At 42.6% G+C, this 6,113-nt stretch overlaps 1 long non-coding RNA gene across 1 annotated transcript; it reads right to left on the bottom strand.

Moving 5' to 3' along the window:
• Positions 1–1,762: 1,762 nt before the first annotated feature.
• On the bottom strand, positions 1,763–5,608 carry LOC144455873 (uncharacterized). The gene is made up of 2 exons (XR_013484695.1): positions 5,229–5,608; positions 1,763–4,104 (listed from the first exon to the last, which is right to left on the bottom strand). It is a non-coding gene; the product is annotated as an uncharacterized LOC144455873 (long non-coding RNA).
• Between the last annotated feature and the right edge of the window lie 505 nt (positions 5,609–6,113).

Genomic DNA, 6,113 nt, shown 5'->3' with positions numbered 1-6,113 from the left:
TAAGGAGATGGGCAAAATATCAGTCATTCAATCAACCAGTCTGTCAACAAGCACTGACTATGTACCTGCCTTGTGCCAGGTACTGTGCTATGGATATAAGACCAAAAAGCAGTCCTTGCTCTCAATGTTTTATTTATAAAAAGAAAATATTCAATCACACATTGCCCACAAAAAAAAATATTCAATCACATACTCCCCATATACTCCCATGAATATCTCCTACCCAACACTCACAAACATGCATATGACCTCCATGCACAGACAGAACCATATAATCTCTCACACATTTCTGCCAAGAGAAAATAAAGCTTATCTGATGAAAAAACAAATAGCCAAATGGTTAATCATTGAGTGCACCTGAAGCCTGGCACTGAATCTGCTGTACAAAGTTGCTAGGCACACCCTTATCTGAGATGCTCATTCAACAAATACTTATTAACAATATTTATGAGCAGAGCATCACTGTACTAAGCCAGTTGGGCCTTTGACCTCTAGGAGCTTACAGTCTAGCAGAGAAATATGACATACACACAAATTACTAAAATGCAACACAACCCAAGTGTTAAGTTACATCTGAAAGATTCTTACTGAGGGGCGGCAGGAGGAAATGGGAGGAAACTTCCTAGAGAAGATGGCATTTGTGCTGTACGTTGAAGGGGAAAGAAGGCATGCTAAGCATCAGGACCACTGTGAGCAAAAGTCTGGGGTCAGGAAAATGCAGTGTGTTAGGGAAGAGGGGGACAAAGAGAATAGCCCAATTTGACTGGAGTAGAGAGCGTGTGAATGGAAGCCAGACATTTTGTTGTGAATTTTTCTGGGGTGGTTGCCTTAATTTCTCTCGCAGATTGAAAGTTCCTAACAGCATACCCATGCCTGGTGAGTCCAACAGCTACCACATTATTGGAGTGTAGTCACCATTTACCATTTAATATTCATCAGCTGCCTGAGAAGTAAGAATCAATGCTCCCTGCGGCCTCTATTGCTCTAGCAGTAAATAATCAGATTGGGTCCTAGCTCCCAAGGATTAATCATTCACTTTTACAAGGATTATCCTCACAAGTAACTACAGCCCTTGTAGTTTGCCTTGTCCTAAACTCCTTACCTCTAGACCTTAGGGCCCGATGGAATCCCCAATTGAATTGTGGCTTGAGTTTAAAGACTTTGGCTTGGCTGGTGTCTGTGTTTTTTAATCTGTTTAAAATCTGTTCCCCTTTTGGTCAAAGTAAGCCAAGCACTTATCACAGCAAATGTGAGGTTGCACTTCCTGTGGTAAGGAGCATGTGTGTTGATGTAAACAGTAGTGGCGTTTCCAAGGCTTCTCTCAGGATGTAAAAGCTGAAAAGGGTAAGAAAAAAACTGCATTTCTGTCCAGCCTGAGGCCAGATGAGAGGAGATAATGCCTGCCCTTACTCAGGACCTATGGGGGAAAGATGGGAGGTCACAGAAGAGGAGTTTAACCAGCAAATAATTGAGCACAGTCCTTCTTCGGCCCTATGTGCCCTTGTGCCCAAGCATACAGCCTGCTTTGGGTAATATTGGAGCCCTTCACAGAGCTTCCTCAATGACTGGCAGCTTATTACATAGCTGACCAAGGGGAGGCAAGGGGGCAGTTGCCAGAAGCTGGTCTTGAGGTGGCCTTCTTGTGGACACATCTGTGAAATCTGGGGGCTGTTATGGCATTACTGCCTGCTTACTCATTTAAAGCAAGAAATGTACAAAAAAACTGGCTTGTGTGTCCAGCCCAGGAAGGAAGAGGCTGCAGTTGGTTTTGAAAATCAAAAAGGGCTTTTAATTCATTTACAAACAATATACATTCCTCAGGTTTAAATGTAGCAGGATTTCGGAGGAAAAGGGACCAGAGCCATTTGCTTGAGCTGGGATGGACAAGTGTTCACAGATGCACAAACAGAATCTCAGAATTAGAAGGAACTCCCTAATTCATCTAATTCAGCCTTTACTTGGAAGAAGAATCTCCTCAGCAGCACTGGACTTGGAATAAGAAAACCCTGGTTCAAATTTCACTTCAGGCTCTTATTAGCTGTGTGACCCTGGGTGAATCACTGTTCCTCCAGGGGCCTCCATTTCCTCATCTGTAAAATGAGGTTGGACTAGATAGTTTCTGAGGTTCTTTCCAGCTCTACTTCTATGATCTTATGAATTAGAAGGTCCAGGTTGGACCAGTGCGTAGAGCACTGGACTTGGAACCAGGAGGAACTGGGTTCATATCCTCTCTAGGACACTTCTTAGCTTTGTGACTGTCAGCAAATCACTTCACCTCAGTTTCCTCAACTACAAAATGAAGGGCTTGGCCTTGATGGCCTCTCAGGTCCTTTCTAGCTCTAAATTGATATATGATCCCATGATCTCCTAGGACAGTAGGCCCCTGAAACACAGTGCCTGAGGCAATCACCTGATTTGACATACTGGCTTATTTCCCTGGGCCTCAGTTTCCTTATATATAAAAAGAGGATAAAAGCACACGTACTACCTCACAGTGTTGTTCTGATGTAACTTTCTTTTTTCTTTTTTTTTGGTGAGGCAATCAGGGTTAAGTGACTTGCCCAGGTTCACACAGCTAGTAAGTGTCAAGTGTCTGAGGCCAGATTTGAACTTAGGTCCTCCTGACTCCAAGGCCGGAGCTCTATCACAGTGTTGTTCTGAGGAAAGTGCTTTGTAAACCCAAAAGCCCTATAGTTTACCTCAGGGAGGGCTCTGACTTGGAGGTTCAAGCTCATCAGAAAAACACGGATATTGGTACGATTTAGGCCTGCACTTTGACTACTCCAGAGGGCAACTCGATCTTTCTCTAAGTACTTCAGAATAAGCTATTCTGTTGCCATGGATTTACTGATAACTTTTCTGGAACTTGCTCTGCTCCCTCATAAAATGAGGGGATTGGACTAGATGATCTCAAGTTCTTTTCCACCACTGACATTTTGTGATTCTGTGGCCCTGGAAACTACCTCCTAGCATGGCATCATGGACAATGTTCCAGTTCACTATGGAAAAGTACCATTAGAATTAATTTAAGAAATTAAAAACTTTGGATAGGGCTTGATAAGCTAGCTAAACAATTATCAGTGTTGGGTAGAGAGGCAAGACATGGGAGGTGGTACAATAACAATAGCAATAATAACAGCTGCATTTATTATTCGATTCATTAAAGTGTATACATGTTATTTCCTCTGAGCCTCAAAACAATCCTGCGATGTAGGTAGCACAGTGTGTCAAGTCCTGGACCTGGAGTCAGGAAGATCTGAGTTAAAATTTAGCCTCAAAAGCTATGTGGTCTTAGGCAAGTCACTTAACCTCTGTTTGTGCCAGTTTCTTCATCTGAAAAAGGGATATAACAATAGCACCTACCTCCCAAGGTTGTTATGAAGATCAAAAAAGATAACATTTGTTAAGCACTTTGCAAAACTTAAAGTTGAGGAAACTGAGGCAGGTAGAGGTTAAGTGATTTTCCAAAGTTAAACAACTAGTAAGAGTTGGAGGTAAAATTTGAACCCAGGTCTTCCTGGCCCTTTACTACAGCAGACATGAGGCATGTTTCAAAGTATAAGAGGGTTAAGGATTTCTAGAGGCCTATTCTAATTTGTAAATATTATATTACTATATAATATTCTATTGCTGTGGAACATATTACAGGTTTCCTACAAAACAACTAATCTAACACTTGAGCACTTTGTTCTGCATTACTTATTATTGCCCTCCTACTTGAACTAGCTGTCACCTCCTATTATCACCTCTGAACAAAAGGCTCCACACATATGATAACTCCCCCTCTGAAATCCCTGCTGAGATTTACAGTGTCTGCTCAGAAACAAGGACAACAAGCTTTTTAGAGTAATTATGCACAGTTTCAGCCAGGACATCAGTTCAATCCCAGAAACAGAATCTGTTCCTTCTCAAAGATCACACTTTATCTAAACTCCACTGGAACCTGTTCCATGATTATGAAATCAATTTTATGGAAAAAAAAAAGTCCAGTCTGGAGATCAGGAAGCCCCATTCCTCTTTTCTGTAACAGCCGTAGGTACCCAAAAAGCCATGATTTCCCATTCCAAGTCTCTTTTCTGATTTCAAAATAGGCAGTTTTTCCTCCTGAAGAAAAAAACAAACAAACAAACATAGCAAAGTACAAATCTCTGGCTACGGGCCAAAGATCCCAACTGGGTTGGAGTAAGAGATTCATGGTGAGCTCTGAAGAATAGAAAGCCAACATTAGCAACCCAGTTTGGGTCTGGGATCACATTCTGGACAAGTAGAGATTTTAGATACGTGAAGTTCTGATCGACACTCTTTCCTACTGAACACGTGAATGCAAACAAGTCTGTGGCACCAACTAAGGCCCAACAAAATGTGGCAGCAGATCTTTCAAACTCTAAAAATAGAAGCATGCCAACTGATTCATCCTATGACAGCACAGAATTTAGAGACTTTTATCTGATTGTTTCCTCGTTAATCTCTTTCTTCCTCATTTAAAGGGCTGAATCTTCCCAGGGACCTGTCTATAACCTGGTGCCCTAAAAACCATAGACATCTTTCATACGAAGGCAATGAAACATTGTTTCTCTGGTCCTGGGGGTTGCTAACCACATGGGCTGCTCATTAATTTTTCTCCTCAAATGTCTCTGCCTGTTGAATCAGACACAGAATTCTATAGCTTGGTTTCCAATTTCTGATGTGTCTATTTTAAACTTTGTTGATTCCTGACACACAAGAAACCTCCTTAACGTATACGCAATAGATGTCCGTATCTGGCTGTTTATTGTTGCCAATCCCTAGGGTCACTAGGAAAAAATATTTTTCAGATGGAAAAGTTCCGCTTTGGTCCCCAAAGAATGCAGCTTACTATAAAAGGAAAGAGTTAACCTCTTAGCCAACGACCTGTAATCAACAGGTTGAGCTAAGAGCCAAATTATACCTTAATCCAGCAGTTACAGTTAAGCAGACTATACTAAGAAGGAAAAGCAGGAAAATACACACACACACACACACACACACACACACACACAGCACCCCACTGGTTAAAAGGAACTCACAGCTACCTAAGTGGGGGATTGTGTTCTAGATGCTGTATGTTTGGGAGGAAACCTTCCATCATGCTTGTTTGATATAATCACTCTGTAGGCAACAGACATAATGATTAAAATCCCTTGCCTCAGGGATGGATGGTATGTCCTCAGCCCTGTACAGCCCAGAGAAATCACAAAGTCTTCTCTCACCTTTAAGTGGTCATCCCCAGGCAGGTGGGGGGGTCCTGTGTTCTCCTGCAGCCGGGTAAATCTGGAGTGACAGCATCCTCACTGCTCTCTTCCCAAAGCTGGCGTGGCTGCTCCTACTGCCTTCCCTTCTTTAGAGCAGTGTGATCACTGACATTTAAAGGAGGAATTTGGAAAGGGGTTGACTGGTCCTGGTAGAGGTGAGGAGGGGTTCAGGAGGGGGAGATTTCCAGCCTGCACTAGTCTAGGAAGAGGTCTCATGGCCGGGGCTGGTAATATGGTTTGCCTGTGAGATCGTCTGCACCACTGCAGCTCTGTGTGTGTGGGCGTAAGCAACGACACGGCTGGGTTTCAAACCATTCCACTGAACATTTGCAAACAGATAAAAAAACAAAACCATCAGGTACAAATGGAAACATCTTTCTTTCCTTCTTGCTTCCCTTTGTGTCCTTTGGACTGTAATTAAGGGTTTTTTTTTTCCCCAAGGGGCCAGCCAAACTCTAGCCCTTTCTCCAAGGCCTGTATAATGGGTGACAGATCAAAGGAACAAAGTCTTCCCAAGGAAAGCCTTGTTAGTACTTTCCAAGGCATGTGATGAGGCTTCAGGATGATCCTGGGGGTCAAGCAATGGCCTTTCTCTCCTAAAACACCTGTAGTAAATTCTAGGCAGATTACTAAATGGTTCAAAGTCTTTCACCTAAGGACCACCAAACCAAGGAGGAGTTTGGCCTTGTTAGGGTCAGGTACTTGCTTCCATTCCTAGTCCTAATATTAGGGGTGGACCTAGGTCTTTGCTTAGCTATCTGTATAACTGGAGCTGGGGCATTAATACTATCTCTATGACTTGAGCAAGGCCACAAGTTAATTTTTTATCACCCCATTTTTTAA

This window comes from Phascolarctos cinereus, unplaced genomic scaffold (genome assembly GCF_003287225.1).
Source record: "Phascolarctos cinereus isolate Bilbo 61053 unplaced genomic scaffold, phaCin_HiC Scaffold_2;HRSCAF=192, whole genome shotgun sequence".
Classification (NCBI taxonomy): Eukaryota; Metazoa; Chordata; class Mammalia; order Diprotodontia; family Phascolarctidae; genus Phascolarctos; species Phascolarctos cinereus.
Note: the sequence above shows the minus strand (reverse complement) of the source record. Positions and strands in the feature narration are given on the sequence as shown.